Source organism: Rissa tridactyla, chromosome Z, assembly GCF_028500815.1.
Source record: "Rissa tridactyla isolate bRisTri1 chromosome Z, bRisTri1.patW.cur.20221130, whole genome shotgun sequence".
In the NCBI taxonomy this organism is placed as follows: domain Eukaryota; kingdom Metazoa; phylum Chordata; class Aves; order Charadriiformes; family Laridae; genus Rissa; species Rissa tridactyla.
Window position 1 is genome coordinate 1841726 of NC_071497.1, and position 22379 is coordinate 1864104.

At 41.3% G+C, this 22379-nt stretch overlaps 1 protein-coding gene across 7 annotated transcripts in view; it reads left to right on the plus strand.

Annotated features, from left to right (window-relative positions):
* MCTP1 (multiple C2 and transmembrane domain containing 1) overlaps positions 1-22379 on the plus strand; it is a 287127-nt gene that overhangs the window by 201826 nt on the left and 62922 nt on the right. The gene's annotated exons all lie outside the window — the stretch shown is intronic.

The window sequence follows — 22379 nt, forward strand, 5'->3', positions numbered from 1 at the left end:
GGGCGAGCAGGGAGTTCGTGGTTTCTGGGTGAAGTAAAGCGCAGCTCTGGTTTACCCCCTGGTTTGAGCAGTCCTGTCCTTTGCCAGCCAGCCGGTGTGGTGAGTTCTCTGCCGTGTCGCCGGGCAGGGTTGTCCGCAGGTGCCCCCTCGATGGCTGATGGCACTGCACCGCCCTGCTTGTGGGCTGCTCTCTGTTTTATTTTCTGCAGACATCCGCTATTTCTCACATTTCTTCTATTAAAAACCCAAAATGTTCCCCTCCCCCAGGTTTCAGAGAGCAAAGTAAGCCCAGAACCCTGAAGAATTCTAAGGCAGGAGTGCTTTGGAACAGGCTGGCTGTGCTCTCAGACGTGGTGATGGGCTAATCAAATTCCGCTGTCTGCCTGGCAGTGACAAACGCGGCACTTCCTCGGGACCCCTCTAAGATGCGGATGGTCCCCACGCACCTCCGAAGCACGGAGCTGCCGGTGCTCGGTGGCTGATCTGCCCTCTGCTGACTTCTGGTTTTTAGAACTTACAGCCGAATATGACATATAAACCTATCATTAAAGAAATGACACATTATTTCTGGAGGCGTTTTCAGCGCTCACCTTTATGATAGTTGCGCTTTTTTTAAGTTAATGCAGTTTAAAAATCATGTTAAGTTTCCCAACACGAAGGAAAGAAATGAGATATTGGATTCACAAACAAAAGCTTTATTGGTTTATGACAAGTAATCCATCTTTTTGCATTAGTGTAGCATTCTACCCCAGATTATTTTTCATAATTGATAATTTGTGAGTCATATATTTGTTATCTATTCTTTTACGGGTTTCTAAATAGTGAATGATGTCAAAGGTCATCAAGCTTTCATAAAGGAATTTATTTTACTTTTTTGTGTTTTGATTGGTGTTCTGAAGAACTTCGTGAACATTCAGGGAAAAGTACAAGGAAAAAAAAAAAGCAATAGTGTTTTTCCTGGTGGGCACTTCATGCAACATAATGTTACAGCAACTCAAAGAAGAAATGACATGCATGGAGTACTATAGTGGGGTGGAAATGTGTGACTAGAATCACTTCGCGTTAGAAGTCAGTTACGATTTATGTAATAGTGGTTAAGTTTTAAAAGTTGGAAATGCATGTATTGCATGTGCATGCAGCAAAATTAGGAATGATATTTGCATGTGACTGATTAATTCTGGGTTTTTTCCTTATCAGAAATATTTTTGTAATAATCAACAAGGCACTGTTTTCCTTCTACCATAAAACTAGGAGGGGGATGTAGACATATGCCATCCCCACTTTTTGGGAGAATTTAGTATCGGTTATGGATTAAGAAAATCTAATGAGGGAAAAAAACCTTACCTTTCCATCTAAAATATTAGAAGGCACCAAAGCGAGGTTGTATGTTGAGACATTAGTTTGTCACAGGCAAGTAATTAATAAAAAGATGCGGGCGTGTGATTTAAAATTTGTCTAGCCTAACAAGAAAGCTAGTAGGAACTTTTCCCTTTACTAATGTTTCTCTAGCAACCCATGAACATTACCAGTAACTGTGCTCACGGAGCTTTCTGATGCAGTTAAAAATTGGGAGAACTGAATAAAATATGAATAAGTTCCATCAGTGGGAAAGGAAACTTAAAATAATTTACAGACAACTATATAGTAGGCATAAAGTATTTCAAAATTAATTAAATATTAACTTCAGAGCAAATTTGTTATGAATATACTGCTACAGCTTGTGTGGTTCTCACTTCAACGTTCATTTAAATGTCGTCTGAACAATTTAATTATAGGGAGACATTTCTATTAAAAAAATGATTCAGGATTATCTTCTTAATTAAAGTAGAATTGAGCTCATTTAATTGTGATGTAATTATAGTAGTATACGTAGAACGTCATTAAAATAATGTAAACATTTTTTTCCCCAATTTCTATATATAAGGAAAAGAATAGCTGATACATTTTGGTACAACTGTTCTTGAAACTGCATCTGAAAATCCTGAATAATTGAATATTTGGCAAAATAATTTGAATCTCAAATCAGTAACAATACTAATAGGATCAATATATTTTGTCCTTAAGAGATACTTTAGGTGCCTAAGAATAAAGCAGAAGTTATGTATCTTTACTGAACGCTTTTTATTTCATTCTGTAGCATACATCAATACTGTTGGTTCTTCTCTGAGATTTTTTTTTTTAACCAGACCTTATGCTGCTGGGTTTTTCTTTCTAATAATGTTTTTAGCCAGGCTGGAATGAGTTAGTAATGTATCCTAACTGTTTCAGAGAAGTGCTTTAATCTAGATGCTTTTTTCAACTGTAAAAGAAAGCATTTTTTCAGCTCATGAGATTATTAATTTTTAATATCATAATTATTTTACACAAATAAAAATGTATCTTGGCATTTACTTCCTGGAAGGTATTCAGGACTCAGACAAACGGACACAATAAAGACTCATTTTGAAATTCCCCCTTTCACAGCGTTGCAGCGATATTAAAATGTATCTAATTGTACTTGTGACAAGGTGATGTTCTTTCGTCACTATCGATATAAAAATACAGCCTTTAAATACAGAAGCGCTGAATTCTATATCTGGAAGGAAAAATACTCTCGGTTATTAATCTGTGATGTAATATAAAATGCGTTTAATAGTCTTCCTTTTTTTCTGCTTTTGTGCTACTTCTGAAACTTCCCCCCCTCAAAAAAAAAAAAAAAAACACCAAAAAAAAAAAGAGAAGATGTCAGAATTTTCTTGAGTGCCAGAATGCACTACTTCTGAATTGCAAGGCTTGCCTGAATCTTAGCCGATCATAAATGCAAGAGGACGCTGCTGCTGCTGCTGCTTCCGCTGTTACCGTTATCTGCTGGCTGTGTCCTGCAGTGGTGTCTGCAGCATGGTGGGCGCACCATGGGGACCCTCCTTCGGAAAAGTTAACAAACTGAGCCTATGTTGTTAAATTCAGAGCAGTAAGTTCAATTCAAATCAGTAGTGCTGTCCCTAGGAGTAAACTTACACAGATGCGTAAGGATTTGCCATATCTGACCTGCCTGGGGAAGAGATGAATGTGTAAAAGACGCAGGGAAGAAAAAGCCTGCGCTTACTTAGATTTACGGAGTTCCCAAGCATCTCCTTATCTCAAAAATAGCGGAAATACTGTTGTATTTAGGCTATTGTAAGTATTTCTTAATAGGGTTGCACTGTATTGAGTGACGCATTGATCGTACAAGAGACATAGGATAGAAATATATTTAATATAAATAATTTAATAATATAAGTATATTTAATGTAAACAAATACCTCCTGCCCAGCAGCTTAACGTATTTACAAGACCAAGGACTAATTGTGATCTTGCAGTGTGATCTTTCAGTAGTTACAGCCAAAACTACTTGTCAACAAAAATACGCCTGAAATATATGTGTTGGAAGAGTCTAGAGGTTATTTAGTTTTTGTTGATTAAAAAAGAAAGTTATCCTATTTTTCATGATACTGGAAATGCTTGAGAAATAGAAAAATATAAGCACCATTGTAAGATTTAGGATTAAATCGGGTAAACCGAAAATCTTTGGGATTATGGATTTAAAAAAAATTCAGCAAAACATATGTTCTTTAGCCTGAAATTAAGAAGGATTTAGTTTAGTGATAATGCTATTTCTGTCCTATTTCCTCATAAAAATAGGATGTTTTTTCCTAATCTTCCCTGGATGCCATTCCCCGCTCGGGCCTGTAGGTAGCACCCTTGCATCGCACAAAAAAATCACCGCCTTTCCGAGACACAATTGCTATTTAGGTCGGGAAGTCTTTACTTGTGCAGACCTCTAAATGTAGCTAGTACTATTTGCATAATTTCCAGACTTTGATGACAATCTGTGATCTTAAAACAGTAGCCTAAAGATTACGCATTAAGTTGTTTGGCCTTGTGACTCACTTCTCTCTTAAGACATATCCTTTTTTTTCCGCGGGACGGGTAGAGGGAGGCACAACTGATCGCTCTCTCGGGGAGCCTCGGAGGTGCAATGTTCTCTCATAATTACTTGTTTTATCATCCTGTCCGTCAGGTATTAATACACGGGCATAATTCCACATTTGTGTCTCACGTTTTCTTCTCCATCCTGGAAAATACACGACACTCGTGGTCTCCTTTAGCTGCCGGGTAATGAAAACTCTCAGGCTATAAGCAAATTCTTCATCCTCCTCACCGTGGGCTCGACCCTGCTCTTGTCCGAGCCGGGAGCCGTCCCCAGAGCTGAAGTGGGTGACCGAGATTCACCAGAACCATCCCGGGAGAAACGCCGGCCCCTCTGCGGCCCCGGGGAGGTGACCCGCTGCCAGCACCGCTCTTACTCCCTTTTACAACTTGTAAAATATGCAATGGCAAAAAATGGAATATAGGCATTATTTTTAAATCCAGGGCTGTTCTCAGAGAAAATTGTTCTCCATATTATCTTTAGACTTTCATTTTTTAATTTTTTTTTGGCTTCGTAATATTGCTGCTTCCATTTCCAGAACCCGGCGATAGCATGCCGTCTCTTAAAATGACAGTTTCTTTTCTTTTGGAGTTGCTCCCATGTCACTTAATGCAGGACGTCTCTGGGTTGATTATTTTTTTCCTAAGAGGTTGTACCAAAGAAGATCTAGTTATTGCCTTTACAGTGTGCTGAATACAACTGTTGACATTTACTCTAAATTACTAAAATTGTGTTTGATGTTACTGAGAGTCAGTAAGGAGGGTTTAACATAAAAATCCCGCAAAGCTCTTGCTGATGCACAGGTTCGAGATTTTTGAGGCCGGACTGGGCCATTTGGGAGAGGAACCCTGACGGTCTGCCAGAGCCTCCCGTGAGCAGACTGGTTCCCGGTGGCATTGTCTGGCTGCGGGCTGCGTGTCGGGGGAGACGCAGCTGGGAGGGAGCTAACCTTTGACTCGCGGCGGCGGCGGAGAAAGATCAGGACCGTCCGCAGGGGAGTTCGCAGCCTTTCCCTTTCTGGGGAGAATAGAGGCATTTTTGTGGCGTCGGGGAGAGGCGCGGATCGAGTTCCCACACACACCGAGGCACTCTTTGTCTGGGGTGGGGCGGTGGGGCTTTTTTTCCGTAAAATGCAAACCTCCTCATCTTTCAAATTGTTACAGGAACCCAAGCGTTAGAAAAACGGAGAAGAGAGTCTTTTTTATTGCTTGTTTTGCCTGGGCAAGTGCCGCATGGTTAACAAGAAAAGGCCCTGCTTCCAAAACAGGGATTTTTTTGGATGCCCTGAGCATCTGCTGCTCACCGAAGCGCTCTGATCGTACCTCGTTAGAAAAAAGGGTCGTTTTCCAGCGTGGGGGTCCCAGGGGGAAGCGGGACGCCCAGGAGGAGGACCCAGTCGTGACTGTTTCAGTCAAACTGTCGCATATACTCGTATAGACAGGAGAAGGAAAAAAAATCAGTGTGAGGGAAGGAGGCTTCTCCATTTATACATTTAAAAAAAATAATAATCTTGTTTTAATATCATTATATTTTTTTTAATCCGTTACATCCTGACAGCGATGCGCATTCTCCTGTCGGATGTTTTATATGCAGGTCATACGCAGGTATCAATTTGTGCAGCAAGGAAAAGCTGGCCGTGCACCAGCGGGGCTGGCAGGGCTTTTTCCTGCGAATTGCATTCTCTGTATTTCTGTCCTCAGCGTGTGGAAAAAAATAAGGCCACGCAAAACATGACAGGAAACCATTTAACTGCTTGTCTGGGGGATATGCTATAAGTTATCTTTTTTAACTTTTCATAGTTAGATAGCAGTAGGTAGAAATCTGTTGGGGTCTGTGGCACAAAGATTACAGAGAAATGCACTTATGTGCTTCCACAGTAGATTCCTCTAAACTTAAAAGAAAATCTCAAGTGAGGGTATGAAACAATACCTCACGATAAACGTAAGCTAAAACCGCTACACTGCAGTTTTGTTTTTTTCTACCCTGTTTTCTCTTTCTGCTTTTTTTAAGTGAACTAATTATTTTTTAATATTCAGAGTATAAATACTACATAGCTCTCATTGTGCGTGGGGTGTTACGATGGTGTAAAACCTGCCTTTCACAGCTAATCATGAACAATATCTTCAGAAAAATGGGCATTTTTAATGTTTGAAGTCATTTAAAATTTACCTGGTAATCTGCTTTCAGATGTTCTGTCCTGTGATGACATTCAAGCAATTAGATCAAACTCTTTTTCAGTAAAGGGCAGGCTCAGTCCATGTGAATGTGTTTACCTGAAATATTCCTTCTCTTGGGGAAGAATATCTTCTATTATCAGGAAGGTCCACTGAGTGAAGAACCAGCAATTTGTCACTGTCAAGACACAAGATCAAATTTTCAAAGGAAAAAAGTGGAATGCAATCACAAGCTTCCACAAAGCAGACACTGAGCATTGTGGTCCTACTTTTAATGTATTTTTCTTTTTGAAATCTGACACGGATAAACATTATTGAAGTACTGTTTTAGGGGATTACTGGTATTACTTTGTTGTATGATGTGAAAAACCCGAGGTCGGATTCTGTTCCCATTAGGCTACTTTTACATCGGGATTTTAACTGTATTGGATTCTCCACTTGCTTGCAACCTTTTGTGGTCAAGTTTCAGGTATTTTGTTGCTCTGCGGGGGCAGACTGCCTTCTTTCAGGGGAGAAAGGGTGACGTGTTGTAGCAATGGCGCTTTCATTGAGGTGGGGTCGATGGTGCTGGGGTCTATTGGTCACTGTGTCCTGGGTTCCTGACGTCGGGAGAGCAGAGGTTGGGTCTCCACCACCATCTGCTTTTCTGCCATGTGTGTGTTATTGTCCAGACTAGGAAAGGGTTTTCCATTTTCCAGTGTTGGGATGCTGTTGCCTGAAGTTTTCATGTGTCGGAATAAAAATCCCAGAGAGGAGACCTGGAGAGGCTTACAGCCAGTTCTTTGGGATCGGAAATCTTTGGTCTTAGTGTGGTGGTATTTCAGAGCGGGATGTAAACGCTGCTCTGGTTTTGGCTTTCTGCTCGCTGAAGTGGCTGGACCCTTTCAGGTTATTTGTGCCTTCATAAATGAAAGGTCACCAGGTTTTTTTTCACCCACCTGTATCGAGAAATCTATTAACTAAAAGGCTGTACCGTAGAATATCAGTTATTTAAAAAGCAGTGAACATTGTTGTTTTGAAACCTCACAGTTCTGTAAAGTTACCAGAAGTTGATCCTTGAAAGACCTTTCTTACACTACTTCTATCCAATTTGCCCTTGATCCGTGGTGTTTCTGCAGAAGTTACCATCTGTCTTGGGGATGCCAAGATCCAATCCCTCCAAGGAAACCTTAAAATTATTTTCTTGCTTTTGCTGAGTGAATTCTTCACGATCTAATCAATAAACGTTGTGTTCCTTTTTTAAAAACCTTTTCCCAGATACTGAACTTTCTACTAGCCTGAAGTCTTCAAAAGAAGTGACCATGTTATAACTTGTTCTTCTGCTCACAGACCAGAGCAATCATTTTATTCTGAGATGAAATGTCTTAATTTCTGCCATCAATCAATGAGTTTGCTACCCAGCTTATTTGTACTGGTAAAACACCAACCTGCAGACACAGAAATAGCCCCACCCATTAGGTAACTCGAGGATCATCACGGTTAATGATACCGTAATGAGAAGAACCACCTTTCCAAAATTGCTTTTTATAGTTCTAAACCTTGCTTCCCTTTAGATATAGATATATAGATATATATATATATGATGTGAAACAACCTTCTGTTACTTCTCTTGTACTGGAAAGATCAAATGGTCCTTCCAGTAAAAAGCTGAGTTTAGTTTTTTTTCCTACTGGGTTGAAAACTAGTGTTTCCCCTTCATCCTGGCCACCCGTAATGGACTCTGCTTTTCTCCCCACATTGTTAGCTGTAACTGACCAAATGGCAAAGCGTCGTTCATTCTGTTGACCGTATTATTTTCTCAGACCGTTCATGATGAAGGAACAGCATTTCTGACAGAGGAAAATGTCAATGGTTGTTAGGACCAAGGTAAAGAATGAGATGAAGTGAAAGGCAGCTGGTGGTGAAACCGAGTGGCTGCCTGTGATGGTGCCAGGCACGGGAACAGGAGGTCACAGTGTGGTTCCTACCTGGCCTTGGACAATCAACTCGGGCTCAAATTCTGATGGACTAACTTTGCTGGACTAAAGCATAATGGATCGCATTTCCCGGTGGTGGCTGTTGGACCTTCAGGGCATTTAGCAGATAGAGAACAACAGTCACCTCCATCTCATGAACGATGCCCGCTTGCTGCAGTAAGCGTTTTGGAGAACAGGGCCAATGCGGGAGGGAGTAGGTGTTGCTCGGGCATCACCCAAACACAACTCCCTTACCTCGGTCAGGGTTTGGCTGGCTGCTGGCTGTTCACAACCATCTGAAACGGGTCCCCTTTTCCGAAGCAGAAGTCACATGGCTAAAGCCCTGCACCCAGGTGTGTCCAGTATTTAGGGACAGAGCTTCACAGTTTTTGCTGGTTAATTATGATAAAGAACCTATAATTTATCCAATGCATTCCAAAATTTACAGCTCTGTTTGTATATTTCAATGCTGCTTCTTCCCGAACCCTGAAATTCGACATTTTGGGTGTAGGGAATTAATTTTCCGTTTCGGAGTTGCATATCTACGTTGGAAGGTACCCTTTCTAATTAAGGAGGGTTATCAGTATTTAGATTTGTTTCACATCCTCATATGTGAGCACACCCCAGAAGTGCTGCAGATACCGCCTCCAGTTTTTCCCAGATACTCCTTGTTTCCTTGGTTTACATTCTTGCTTTAAACCTTTTCTGGGTGGGTGAGCATTCTTCAGCTGGGTTTTTTTTCTAGTTCTACCTATTTCATTACTCTTCAGTAGTATCTGTGAACTTTCCATAAAATAACTAGCGGTAACTTGGCAGGCCAATAGGGAAGGGCGTGAGATCTTTGGAATAATTTCAATTACTGTTTAAAAGTAATAAAGATGCTTAATAAGATGGGTAGCCGTGAACATTTGGAGATGTGCTTTCACGTCCTACTTTTGATATGACATGTTATTTTCTTTGTGTGTATGTGTCTGTTAAGAAAACAGAAGTTATGAAATGGCATCACGCTTTCTCTCATAACAAGAAAAATTGAAAGGAAAAAAGGATTGGGATGCAGAAAAAGGGAAGGAAAGATAAATACTTCATTTTCTTATGCTGGGTGGTTTCATGCCAAGTTGTTTTCACATATTGATTATATAATTGTTTAAAATAAAATCACATGCAATGTAACACCTATCTGGTTTCTTGCTGAATTCTAAGTCACAAAAACTCCTGCCTCCACAGCCAGTGTTGTTGTTAAAAGATGCACTCTATTAACCTATAAGGTAAAAAAATAATCTTGATTGTAACTTGGAGCAGAGGGTGTTAGTATTGACTTTGTCAAAAGCGGCATTAAAATCAAGAAGGGGACTGTACCTTTTGGGTATGGATTATGAAAGAAGTACTGACGTCTTTACGTTGCCTTGTCGTTCACTAGAAAGCGAATCCATCAGGTGAACCTGAGCCTGTTTATTTCACAGCAACTTTAATTTTACCTTTTTTTTTTCCGCTGTCTGAGCGTTTAAAAAGACCTTTTCTTTCCAAGTCTATTTAAGCGATGCAAGACCTAAATCAATCCTAAGTGGCAACCACTTCTCGCAGTGTTGTGTGTGGCTGTGTGTTAATTAGCTGAAATAGATTATCCCCTGGTGTGTGGCATAGTGTTTGTGGTAACTTTTAGTGTGCGTAGTTTGCAGTGGATTTCGTGTTTATTTTCGTGTACTGAGGCAAATTCTCAGTATGTCTTCAAATTATCTCCTTGGGGGTGTTTTTTTCCTGAGCTAATCCTGACAGACTCTCCCTGCCAGATATGCCCATCATCAAGAACGGGAGAACACTACACATGCAGGAACCTCTGCGCTTGGGGCTGTATGCAAATTTAATGCCCAGCTCATTTGTGTTTCTCTTACATGGATGACAGACATTTTAACAATAACTTTCACATTTCCCCATGGAAATCCCGTTGTATTACTCTATGTATATGAGCGCATACATGCATTTACTTTGTGTATGTGTTTGAATACGATATTGGGAACACCTATACTTGTAAATATGTTTTATGCCCTTTTTGTGTATTTACATATAGATAAAATGTATGTAAGAAAGCTTGTGTCAAGAATGCAGTCGTCAAGCAGCCCTTTATCAGAGATGTAGCTAGATCCCGGGGAGACTTATCAGATACTAAAAAATAGATAGGGTGGAAAATGTGATAAACAAGAAATTGACACTGAAAATAATTCTACAGCATTTGGGGGTTTCGTGCCTTCATATGGTAGTGAGAAGCAAGAGCATAGGAAATCAGCTTTTGTTTTCTGATGTTTGAAGCGGGCACAGTCGGAGCAAATGATATTCCGGCAACTGCAAATAGAGCTTTCTCCAGATATGTCACAATCTTCGTGACTGAAATGAATTCTCCCCAGTGCTACAGGTTTTGGAAGAGCTGGGAGTAGCTGAAGAGCTACTAACTTGGGGTTTTTTCTGCGTTTTGAAGGCGGTAACCGCAACGTGGGCACTTGGACACCAACATCTGCATGTAGGGGCTGAAACAGAGAGGGGAGAGGGTGACATCCTCGTGCCAGGCTGGAGAAGGGACGCATACCTCTTCCTCCGTCTCTGTGAAACCAGCGTTCAGCTATGCTGGTTTATTTGTTTAAGCTCAGGTAGCACAAAAGTCACTCTTCCAAAGATTTTGGAAACAGAGATTCCAGAAATATGCAGAGCAGTTTTGAAGAGATTTTAAAAAAGAGAATTCATACAGACAGTAAATACTACTTTTTCTTCTGATGAGAATTTTTTTTTTCCCTCTCGAATTGCTGGTCTACCTGTATGCCAAAGTTGTGTTTCAATAAATCTTTCCTCTTCTTCTCTGTTAGTCGTTGTTCATGTTGCATTTTGGGTCTTAAAAAGCCATCATTATCACCATTCTATTTTTTACTTTAATGTACTATTAGAAAACTTGTTCTGCTTTTTTTTTTTCTGCTTGAGGTGGGAATGACACTTTCATGGTGCTGGTGTGTGTAAGAAAAACAAAAAACCACCACCTACTGAAGTATTCAAAGATTGCCATCAGAGCTCTAGAAGAAGTTCTGTAAAACTAATAGTAATATATTCAGGTATAAAAATACACTGTAGAAGTAATTCAACCAATTGTCTCGCTTTTATTCTTAGAAACAAAATTGTTATTCTTATGGAGAGATAGAGCTAGACCTATGTGTAGATCTAGTTGTAAAATATAGGTATATCTATCTCTAAATTTGGGGTTCTCTACGTTCTGACACTACCTGCTCTGAAGTTACATTACGGAAAATTAAAGGAAGTATCTCATAATTGAGGTTCATTCAACATAACGTGTTATACCTCATCAATTTTAATGTTATTTCACAAATCATAATGAATACTATGTAGTAGTACTGAGCAGTATGTAATACAGTGACAGGAATGAAAGAAGTGATACAATTATCTGATGGGGTTTTGACACTGCTTTTATTTTTGTAACTGCAGGGGTTGACTAGTTTTAAAACATAAGGAGTACATACAACTTTGAAAACGTCTGTTGCTTCAGCATGTTTTTAGACTTATTGGTGATACTTCTCTTTTTTGCTTCATTATTATGCCCTCCTTTGTTTCAGATGGTATTTCTTCTGTTGCTTTATCTTTTATTGTGCTATATAATAACTTGCTACACCACTGGTTCTCAAACTGTGATTTGTAGTCACTTTCCATAGCGAGTGCTTCCCAGTTATAAATCCACATTAAACGGCATGTATTTAAAAGTTTGGCGATAAGGATGCATGGTAGTCTAGAAGAAAATGTGATAACTTAAAACAGCCTATCGTTTCAAAAGCCGGAGGAGCTGGACAGGATGGGCTCACGGAGGTATAGCCATGTCTTGAATGATTGGAAAGTAAGGTAAATAACTTAGTCACGGCACGCTGTCTCCTGCTTACATAGCCTGCTCTGCGGTCAGAGCATTTCTTTGTCCCTCCAATACAGAAATAAAAGAAGTTACCCAAGTTTCCTGGGTCGGGCAGAAGCCTTGGAGAACATGACGGTGGGCACCTATGGCAGACCTTGTGCCAGCTCTTCCTTGGGGTTGCCGCAGGTTTCGAATTTTACGCTCTGCTGTTACGGGCCATAGTGGGATTGTGTCTTGGGACTTGAGGAAAGGCTGAGGGATTTGGGTCTCTTCAGTGTGGAAAAAACACAGCTGAGGGGGGACCTTATCAACACTGATAAATACTGAAAGGGTGGGTGTTTGGAGGATGGGGCCAGGCTCTTTTCAGTGGTGCCCGGGGACAGGACAAGGGGTAACGGGCACAAACTTGACCATGGGAAGTTCCGTCTCAACATGAGGAGGAACTTCTTTGCTGTGAGGGTGGCAGAGCCCTGGCACAGGCTGCCCAGAGAGGTGGTGGAGTCTCCATCTCTGGAGACATTCCAAACCCGCCTGGACGCGTTCCTGTGCCACCTGCTCTGGGTGACCCTGCTCTGGCAGGGGGTTGGACTGGGTGATCTCCAGAGGTCCCTGCCAACCCCTGTCGTTCATTCTGTGATTCATTCATTCCTTCCGTGACTTAGGGTACCATGTTATTTATTTTTTTTCCAGCTGTGCAGTGGTCAGTACACATCATGGTGGTTTGTTTCCTGGAAGTTGTACTGCTCGGTAACGTATGCGGAGAAGCAGGGGTCAGAAGCTTTAGGTAGAAAAGCTGTATAAGCAAGCCTGGACAGATACGAAAAATTCTGTGATGCTTTCACAAGATTCGTGTTTTATTCAAAAATATGCTTTCTACGTTGTTTCTATACCTAGCTGACAACTCTTTAGCGTTAAATTACTCACATTCCCGCAATATAGAAAACTTCATTGCAGTGGGCCTTCATAGGAAATATTGGATGAGATATATAAATATTTAAAGAATGATGATAAAGTGGTCTGGACGGTAATTAAATAGTTTTAAGAAACTCGTGTAGTTTATGGGTGATTTTACTTATGCACTGCGGGATGGAAGGCCAGCCAGCCAGATTTTTGCTGAGCTTTGTTGCCTGTAGCATGATAAAAAGTCTGTAATGTTCAGAGAAGATGGTAAAATACCAATCGTTTGTCACTAAATTTGGAATTTTATCTGTGTTTACCCATATCTATAAAGTCTTTTTCTTGACATTTTCATACAAGGTTCCACTATGGACTACCAGCTGGTTAACTCTAGATGCAGCATCAAAACAAAAACCCGTGACTTTTTAGTACTGTCTTATGCACTCTGAAGTCATACCGGAAAAAAAAGATACTCTAATAAAGCAAAAGGAGTAAGACCAAAATAAAATTTTCCAGCCCTGTCTGTAAAATTAGAGTTGTTTTCCTTTCATAAGACTAAGTGTTACGTATCATTTTCACCCGGGCAGAACAAGTACAAAGCAGTAGACAGCTTTTCTACTTTGTCTCATTTCCTAACTGTGCAAAGATGTAAATGATCAAACGAGGCACCAAGCAATGAAACCTCATCCCAACAATATTACTAAATGATGTATGTGGCCCAAAGGACCTATGTAAAAGGCATAAAAATGGAATTAAAAAATGTGTGGAGGAAAGATTATTGTGCTATGTAAATATCTAGTTGTATCTGTGTGCATACATAGAAAATTATGTATGCATGTAATATATATTTATCTCTTCATTTGGAGCTCATTAATTTCTGTTTCTAGTTGGTATGTGTTCTTTTTGGTGCCATGACAGACATCATCCAGCTATGGTGATTTCCACCTCACCACTATTTAAAAAAAAAAAAAAGGAACTGTGGAATCAGACACCAATATGTCTTTACTAGTTAAATTCCACTAAGGGTTTTCAAAGATCCAAGAAGAAGTTTCGTGCTTTTAAGATGTGAAGAAAGACTGTAAGAAGGGACTCTTGATAGTTTGTTCTATTTTGGACGAACCATGCAGCTGTGAAACTGTTAATGAGGAAGACAGCTTTTGTGATTATCTCAGATCTCCATAGAGACCTTTTCCAATAACTCGGATCCTGTTCTGGTTATACACCCAAATTCCTTCTTTCTGTCTGATATTTGTTATAGGCTATTTCTGCAGTGCTGTCTGTGGTTAAGATCTGTCTGTAATCTCCTCAGTTTCCTTTGACTTTGTCAGTCTTCCAGTTCTAGGGTTGAAACTTTTCATTGAGCCAATGTAGTAGTGTAGTTTATTTGTTTCTGAGTTGCAAAAAATGTAAGTTTGTGCTCACCTTAAAATATTTGCAGTCATTTTGAGGATGCATTCATACATTTTTAAACTTAACAGGACTTCCTAAAAAGGGGTCAAGTTCTGATGTTGGTGTTTTGCCCGTGGTTTTCTGCCTGCGCGCCAACATATATCAGCCAGCTCTTGAAAGCCACCCTGCATGTGTCTTGTGAGAGACACATTAGATGTGTCCACCTGGCTACCACCTTCTTGTGTGCACTCCTTTCCCCTACTAGCAGCCTTGGCTCTCCATCCTGAAGCACCAAGGGTCAGTCTCTTCCCAAGAGCCAGTCTTGGGGAAGGACACATGCAGGAATTGAGAACTAGAAAATTCCTCATCTGCTCTTTCTTTCTCCTCTTGTTGCTCTCCAGACAAAATAAAGAAAGAGGAATTCGGATTTGAAACTAGGGGGTTTTTTGGGAGGGAAGGTGGAAGGGAACAAAAAGTCATCCCCTTAGAAAGGATGGGAAAGGGGACAAGATGGGGTTCAGCTGAGCATGGTGACAGTCTGGGAGGAGAGGTGAGGAGAGGAGAGGGAGGGCTGAGTCCAGTTTCTGAGGTGGGACTCAGCAGCAGAGAGCGAGCCATCATCCTTCCCACGGGAGCCCAGAAAAGACAGAATAGGTGGAAAATAAGGGAAGGACGTCAGTCAGAGCCGGTCAGAAGTCTGGTGAGAGTGAGCGGGAGAGGGGTCTACACCTGCTGGAAAGCACCGTCCTAGAGAACAGGCAGTTGAATTCCTGAGTCTTGCAAATAGCTTTGATGAACCCGCTGTTGTGAAGACAGAGGCCAAGCACTGCCATTATGCAGAGGCTTCCCTCAAGTGGTGGACACGGCAGGCTGCTCACAAACCATCAGTCTGCTCCGACCTTCTAGGATTTTTAAAATCCCAGCTGAAACTGCCCCTGCCTTCCTCACCCTGATGTCAACGGGAGCTCAGGTGGAAGGCAGGTACTGGGAGATAGGGAAGGAGGGGTGACATCGGAAGGAAGGTCTGCTCAAAGCTCGTCAGCTCTCCTCTATATTAATAAAGATACAAGGTCCGTGAATATGCCATACGTACTTCAGCAGCTTCAACTATGAGAATCGCAAGGTCAAGTCTCCATCTTGGATTTTCAAGGTCATTATTATTTTGATTTGCTAGCAATGGAAATGTGTCAAAAGCATTAGAGATTTTGTGTTTGGAAAACAAAATGTACCACTCTTGCTTGAGGGATGGCTTATTCCTGTGGTTCAAAGACCCTTTATGATTAATAAATGCATTGGAACCTTTATAAAATGGCAAAAATCTTTTAGAATGGGAAGTGGTAGGCAACTTAATGATGAGAGGTTCTGTAATACCATATTCAGCTCTTCTGGTTTGACTGAAAGATTCTGAGACTTGAATAGGCTGTCAAGGTATAGAAACCACGTATTTATAATTCCAAGTCTTGAGTTCTGCTCACTTAAATTTGTGAAATGTCTAATTGCAGAGTTTGGTCCTTTCAAGGAGAATGCTGCTCACCTCGGTATGTGTAGCACATTTAACCACACAGACACACACACACACAAAATCTGTCCTTGTTTTGACACCGATGCTCTCCCATTGCTACGTTATTTTGCAAAAAAGTTGAGAATGTAGCAATGGCTATTAAGAAAGATGATTCACTGTTTTGTAGATAGCAATAAAATACTCTGCATTCCCCTGTTCACCTTTTAAGGATGTGCTTTGAAATGAGCACCTATAAAATGTACTATTCGTCACTGGTTAGTAAACGTTATTGATGATGCTGCTGGCTCCATAAATGTTTTTTTAGAGCTGTGGAACATTTCTATGTTAAAGTGCGGCTAAACATGTTGGAGTGGCAGACGTCTAAATAAATGAAGTGTAATGTTGCTGAAACAATGAACTACTGAAAGGTGAGGCAGATTCTGTGAAACATCATATATTTGGAGCGCACAACCACAGTTCCTGCAAGTTACTGCAGCGGCGGGAGAGATGGCTGTAAAAAGGGAGACAGCTTGGATTGCAGCATTTGCTGGCTGGAAAAAGTAACTATAAAAACAATAGGAAAGTTGCCAGGGCACACCTCTCTGCGCTAAATATGATTTAATGTAGTTTTTGGAAATACAAATATAATTAAATTTATTACAGAGAAACAATTGGAAGGGCATGTTTGTTTCTTAATAGCATGAAAATATACTTTTCCCTGCAGAAGCATTACCTCAACAAAAGCAGCAGGAAACAGTTTTCCACTTAGGATCACAAGAAAGAAAATCTTGTTTTGTTGAATTTGTTTGTCTTGACAAATTACATTATAGGTTATAGATTAAACATTTTATTTCTCAATATATCTGGCAACAGTGAACCTTAAAAATCAGATTAAAAAAGTCTCAAAAAGTTTTGTAGGCTGTTTAATTTCTTTGTTTTGGACGGGTTGTGCCCTGTCTAGCTTGATGGTGTCCATGAGCCTGTGGTCACTGCTGTGGACTTGGGAATGTTGTCCACCTTTGCTTCTCTTTCAGCCCTCCCCTCTCTTCTGTTTTTCTGATGCCTTGTATGAATGGTTACTTAACTCTGGCCAGAACGTGAGTTTTTTTCCTGTAGTTTCTTAACAAAAAGAAGTCACTTTTGTTTTGCAAGTCTACCTTTGACATTCTGCTCCTTCATACAGTGCCTCTGGTTTCTCCCAGATGCCGGTGTTGCGCTTGCCCTCATTCGGCAGGGCGGTTCAGTGGGCGTTGAGAGAAACTTTTCACAAGACTGCAAGTGCATCAGCCATGCCATCGTTAGGTTGACTAGCGTATTTCCTAAGCCGGTGCCTGTCTCCATTTCTTGTACAGGGCGATACTCTCGCAGGCAATGCTGTATGAATCTGCTGCCGCTCCTCAAGTGCACCTGAACGGAGCTTTGCAGAACAGAGAAGTTTAGCAAAGGCAGAAAGAAGCAAACTCAGCCAAAGATGGAGTAGTAATACAGTGGTACCTATCTTAGTTTTTCTTGAAATTAGTTTTAGTTATTCATTCCTGACTGATTCTACCAAAATGTAAAGCGATTGTTAACAGCCATCTTTCCACTCCTTTGTGCTGTTGTACAATAGAGGGCCAAATTGAAAATGTACAGGATACCTTACATTTCATGAACTGTATTCTAACTACTGTTGTAATTGTCTCATTTAATTATTTCGAGTTCATACTGTTTATGCTAATAGCAGAAGTCATTGTTTTATTTATAGTGCAATTTTTTAGCTTTTACCTGGAAGGATGTGAACATACTTTAGCTTTCTTGGGATCTACGGTAGACTACTGGAGAAAACTGCCAGCTAAAAATGAACTTGGAGAGTTTTATTTTGCATTTTGTTTAAAGAAAGCATCGCAGAATATAATTATAGCTATCTTACCAGGGAACTAAAAATACTCGCTGGTCTCAGTGGCTTCAGCCCAGGGACGTTCTTGTAACTGCAGAATTCAGGTTGTTCAAACACCTGGAGCTGCCTTGCTCTCCTGTCTAAACTAGTATTCTCTGCTGACTTCTCATTTCTACAGTCTGAAGTCTTACTCTGCACAAGAAAGTTTAGAGGCTTGGTAAACAAGAAGGAAAATACGCACCTAGCATACTAACATGGTAGACATCTATGGCATCTGCGTAAGTTCAAACAGGTCATTTGGGGTGGAAGGGAGGAATACTGTATGATGCCCACAGAGAAAGAGTAAAACACTATAAAGAAATGAGAAGTCAGTCATACCAGCCCTGGATTAATATTAGAGTTGCAAATAGGAACAGGCACGCATTGCTAGAGATGCTACACGTAACTCTGCAAGTTTTCAGAGCTTAAGTTTGAGATCAATGAAAGAGAAAATTTGAAAATTGCAAGACAGAGTGGGGAATCCTAGAATGGTTTGGGTTGGAAGGGACCTGTAAAGGCCACCCAGTGGCACCCCCTGCCCTGGGCAGGGACACCTCCCACCAGCCCAGGTTGCTCCAAGCCCCGGCCAACCTGGCCTTGAACCCCTCCAGGGATGGGGCAGCCACAGCTTCTCGGGGCAGCCTGGGCTGGGGGCTCACTGCCCTCACACCAAAGAATTTCTTCCCAATATCTCACCTAAATCTCCCCTCTTTCAGTGTAAAACCCTTCCCCCTCGTCCCATGGCTCCCTTCCCTGCTCCAGAGTCCCTCCCCAGCTTTCCTGGAGCCCCTTGAGGGCCTGGAAGGGGCTGGAAGGTCTCCCCGGAGCCTTCTCTTCTCCAGGCTGGAACCCCCAGCTCTCTCAGCCTGTCCTCCCAGCAGAGGGGCTCCAGCCCTCCCAGCATCTCCGGGGCCTCCTCTGGCCCCACTCCAACAGCTCCGTGTCCTTCTACTGTTGGTGCCCCAGCGCTGGAGGCAACGCTGCAGGGGGGGCTGCCAGAGCGGAGCAGAGGGGCAGAATCCCCCCCTCACCCTGCTGCCCACGCTGCTGGGGATGCAGCCCAGGCTGTGGTTGGCTTTCTGGGCTGCCAGCGCACGGTGCTGGGGCGTGTTGAGTTCTCATCCACCAACACCCCCAAGTCCTTCTCCTCAGTCCATCCATTCTCCGCCCAATCTGTGTTTGTGCCTGGGATTGCCATGACCCAGGTGCAGGACCTTGCACTTGGCCTGGTTGAACTTCATGAGGTTGGCATGGGCCCGCCTCTCCAGCCTGTCCAGGTCCCTCTGGATGGCATCCCTTCCTTCCAGTGTGTCGACCGCGCCACACAGCTTGGTGTCGTCAGCGAACTTGCTGAGGGTGCACTCAATCCCACTGTCCGTGTTGCCGACAAAGATGTTAAACAGCACTGGTTTGATGAAGTTACAAAGAATGGTAAGGTAGCTGAAAGGTATTATTTTTCATTACAATGTATTTACTAAGAAGTACATTAAAAGGTAGATGGACATCTTACATTGTGTGAACAACTTGCAGGTTAGTCTGTATGTACTTAAGGAAAGCTGGTCAGTGAAAGACAAACAAATCCTAGGCTTTTATTTATTTATTGTTCTACAGTGATACCCAACCAATACTCCAGACATCATAGAACAAGAAAATTAAGCAGGTCATCAGTCACAAGTATGAAAATCAGCCTAGAAAGGCTGACTGATGGTCTTGGAAATTTAAAATAACCCAACATTAGCCTAAGTTACTTGCTATGAAATGATAGTGGAAGGCAAGTGGCACCTTCTAAAATTGCTCCTAATATGTAAAAAAGATTTTAAAGAAATCATTAGGGAAATTTGAATGTCTACATGTATTAGGACTCTAAGGAATGGATGTTCTCATTGTTTTGAAAAGCAGTGGCCCTGCTTCTTGGTGATTCTTCTGCCATCTTATTCCTTGAAGCCTCTGTCTAATTTTCCAAAATAAAAAAACACGCCAAAACATATCAGAATATTTTTAAGAACAGAGGGGGAAAAGAAAAAAAAAAAAACACAGAAGAACCTTAGCGTCAGCTCTGAGTGACGGGACAGACTCAGCAAGGGGTTTCTGTGTGTCAACAGTTGTGATCTCCAGGACATCAGAGAAACCAGTGTGTTGATGCTGCTGTCTCCAAATACTTGTGGAAACACAATTGTAGGATTTAGCCCTAAGTAAAAGTTGAAGCCAGAGTTCCTTCAATATAATGAGGGCAGTACAGTTCCAGTCTGCAAAATGAGCCTTCACACACTTGTGGAAGTGTCTCTGCTCTTCTGTGGAATACAGTGTTTCCAGACATGCGTGTGGTTATCTAGCCAATAATCAGTATTTTTGCATTTTATCACTGGAAATTGCAGACTGCCCATATGCCTTTAACCACATGATATTAGTCTTCATTCATGCAATTGAAATTTTATTGCTGTCCCTTTCACTTTTGACATACACTTGGCAAAGCGTTGGTTTTCCTACAGCCAAAGGGCTTGCTTTTGCAATGGCTAGGCTTCCTAATATCCTAATGGCCCATCTATTTTGATGGTGGCTATTTATGAGTGATTGATGAGGAGGGGGTCATTTCGGTTTTCTGTAGTACCAATAAAGATGAGCACAATTTACACATTTGTGAAGTTTAAGGACTTCAAATTCAGCTTTTTAAAGTATGTGACTTATTTTTCTTGGGAAAAAGTAAGCCTGCAAGTCTTTAAATTTCTAGTGTTCTGGTGGGTAATGGGGACTATTTCTATTGGTTTGGGTAATGGTGACTGCCCTATTAAACTTTTTATAGTGTTTGCCTTAAAATGCTGAATGATTGTCCTCGATCTGCAAATATGGGCGGAGGATAAGGGAGCAAATTAAGAAAAAGTTAATCTGGTGCAGTACGGGATGTAAATGAAAACACAGTATTTGGAACAGCTTTCATAAAGGATGTCTGGAGAGTATGTCTGCTGTTTGGACTACAGCAGACCTACAGTGAAGCCATTCTCAGTAAGCTACAGAAGATACCAAATATTTTTCCCCTGTACCCAACTTAGTAACTTTTGACGGACAATTTGATTTTACTACCCGCAGGAATTTGGGAGGAACAGGAGGCGGGTTCAGAGCCCCTCAGCCCCTGCTCAGGAGCTCAAGCTGTAAGAAGGGAAGGGGGCACTGCCTCGCGCATAAATAGCTGTAGTTATCTAGCGTGATCCGTGTTGTGATTTTACACTTCTCACAAAGTCAACACTTTGGATTTTTTGTCTGAAGCGACACATACATTTACACTTTCAACAGTCCCATCCTCATAGCAGTGCAATTGTAACAGGGGAGAAATCTGCCAGATTCCAAATTTTTGTGTAAAAGGAACATAAACACAGATTTGTGACATAGATCTGTGTGTGCGAAAAAAGGTAAATAATTACGTGAAATGTACTTCTTAGAAATATCTTTCATAGTGTAACACTTGCAACAGAAATGGCATGTGTCGTTCTGTATCTGTTAGCCAATTTTTAAGGAATTTTAAAATTGGCAAGGATGTGATTGATTTCCAGGACAGGGAGAGGTGTGTGCAATGGGGAGAGGCCCAACGTGCATCTTTTTTAAAAACCCAGAGTAGAATTGGACACTTTGAATTACAGAATGGCTTGAGTCTTACGGCTCGTGGCTACCCCTCTCAGCAGAACTGTGCGAAAAAGAGTAGGTCAACCTAAGATTTATATATTAAAAGAAAGCAAAGTCAATCTGGGGACAGGCATTAAAAGCACTTTTTTACTTGGAAAATAGTGATGTGTAGAACAGCCTTCTAGGTAATGTCGCTGAAACAAAGGCATGGGGCGTTCAGTAAGCAGTTGGGTATTGTTCAGAAAATGCGGTATTGAAACGGGACAGAGGTTCGATAACCTAATATCCCTGTTCTCAGACACCCTTTTGATCTAATGTATTCTAGTTGGGCATTTCGTACTTGATGCCAGGTGTTATTGCTCATGGGGAAAAGACTATCAGTTTCCCTTAGTTTGTCTGTATTTGAGTGGTCTGAGAGAACAAGTCTGTGTTGAAGTGCCCTGAGAACGGCAAGAGGCTGCATGTATGGGAGTGGCCCCAGTGAACCGTATTTTCCCCTTCTGATTTTAACCTGGCGGCTAATCCTACAGCTGTAATAATGCAGCTCAGAAACTCTTAAGTGAAGGGAAAAAAATGACCGAAGAGACTCCACATTTTGTAAATGTTTATGGTAGAGGGGTTGGGTGTCATTTGTATTTTCACCCAACTTTTGCTACGTGAAACTGGTTACAGCAACGTGAATTTTATTTCAGTAATCCACGTGCTGTTTAAAACGGTGCTACATTCACACTCTGGGGTTCGCGTTCTTGGAATTGTCAGCATTCTCAAAGCAAAGTCATTGCACTTCTGGAAGATGATGTGAAACGACAGTTAAAAGTTTTAAGGAAAAAAATAAACAAAAATGAAAGTAAAATTTTCAAGCTTTTAACTGGAACAATTTTTATGGTGGTGACAATCTTATATAGACTCAGGTAGCTTGTAGTATGATGTGGTTGGACAATAATATCATCCTGAAGGCTGTTCGGGTGAAAGAAGTCTGTCTAGCTGTAGATAGGTTTCAAAAACAAGCCGGGTTTTTGAAGCACATCGAGTGAGTCATATGTGATTGCCAGACTTATTTCCTTGATAACCAGCGATACACCATGCTTA